Genomic DNA, 1967 nt, shown 5'->3' with positions numbered 1-1967 from the left:
CCCTGTAAAAGGAGACCAGAGAACAGATCATGGGTTGGGCTCAGGCATTTATAACTCACTTTCATAGAAACCAATTCTTAGATACCAGTATTCCTTTCCAAGGACAGGACTCCAAGTGACCTGAAGCCTTCCCACTAAACCCTATTAGGAAGATTCCACATCTTTCCCTGACACTCTGCAGAAACCAAGCTTCTCACAGATCAACCTTTGGAGCACACGGACCAGAAATATTCAAATCATAGACTGAGACAACACCTATTCACTCAGCCCATGAACAGGCCTAAGGCAATGCTGTGGCCTTCTTGGTTTACAATAAGGAAGAAGGGTCCCTGTGCTCTGAACCATTCCTTTCAAACTTTAATGTGCAAGTTGGCCACCTAGGATTTCCTGTTAAAATGTACACTCCGAAACATTGAATCATGAGTGGATCCTGCACTTTTTACTTTTTTCAGGAAATGTTGCTCCAAACTATGACAACAAGGCTCTAGAACATTGGCATCAGCATTTAATCACTTATTTATTTATTTGGTACAGGGTTTCACTATGCAGCTCAGACTCATAGTGATTCTCCTGTCTCAGCCTCCCCAGGACTGGGATTACTAGGCTTCGGCACCACACATGGTCTCTGTGGCCAGCTCAGCAGGGTACTGGAATGGCACGTGATACCCAGGATGGAACTTGGGTTCTTGAGCTTCCCAAGCCTGAACTTAGACCACTGGGCTATCTTGCCAGCCTGGCACCAGCATTTAGAAGGAAGAAACTGGTATCCTGAAGGAGAAACAAGGAAAGATTCACATTGGATTCTGCAGAGAAGTCTGCTAAAGCTCTTTGTCTCTTCCTGAGACATTCTGAACCTCCAAATGTACACTCAGACAGAGCTCATTGTCTTTGATTATCTTTCCTACAGATACTTTTTTTTCTTCCCTTTGACCTTTTTAAAACTCATTTTAGAACAAAAAGAATCTCTTAAGCACCTCTCACCAGGAAACACAGCTGAAGTTTTATTCAGAGAAGACTATTTGGTGCTCTGTCTTTGTCATGTACCAGGTGTGTGAGAGACCCCTGTTGAGCAGTGGGCAGAGTGGAAGGAGGTGGTGACTCTGGGCTCCAGAGGATGCAGAGCACAGGCTCGGCTGGCTCAGACTTCAGTTCCCACCTTGCTCTCTCATCCCCAGTGTCAGACCTTACAGGAAGTGGTTAGGAAAAGACTTGCTTTAACTGCTTTCATCCTTAACTCATCACTCATTGAATTGTATTTAATGCCCTTCTATGTTACAGGGATCTGAACTCTTGAGTTGCCACTATATATATTTCCACCACAAATTAATCATGTACTTATTTTCATTTCTTGCAGAATATGGTAGAAATTCTTGTTAAAAATGAACATCTTTTAAATCTTGTTATTTTACATGTTGAAAACAAAGAATAGGTCTGGAGAAATTAACTGATTGGTAGCGTGGACATATTCATTTTACTTAATAAACCCCAGAAAGTAATTTTATTTTTTAAAAAATGCAGCTTAATTGTTCTAATATCAGCTTTGAAATAGGTAGAGACAAAATGTAATTGAATTGTTATTTAATTCCTAATACATGGCTAAATATCATAGGATTACTCGAATTTAATTTTCATTTCCTATAGACATCATATACCTAGCTTGAGCTCATCACTAGACACCTTTATTATCTCATGCCTGATTATGTAGCACTTTTAATTTTAGCAGTGCTGACAGGTTTTACAATGGCTGCACAGTTTCCAGATTAAACATTGAAAATTCATTTGTTGGAATGAGCTCAACCAAACGAGGTTTACTTTGAACGTGTGTGAAATGTGGAAGCAGTTAGTTTTCATCATTGCTTCTCTTCCTTGTCATATTTGCACTAGTTAAAATATAGTTTAAATAAATATCAAATTTAAATAGTGTTTCAGAATGGAGAACATAACAAGCTAGATTGTTGCATAATTTT

Source organism: Octodon degus, unplaced genomic scaffold, assembly GCF_000260255.1.
Source record: "Octodon degus isolate 3935 unplaced genomic scaffold, OctDeg1.0 scaffold00145, whole genome shotgun sequence".
NCBI classification, from domain to species: domain Eukaryota; kingdom Metazoa; phylum Chordata; class Mammalia; order Rodentia; family Octodontidae; genus Octodon; species Octodon degus.
This window is presented reverse-complemented; position numbering follows the sequence as displayed.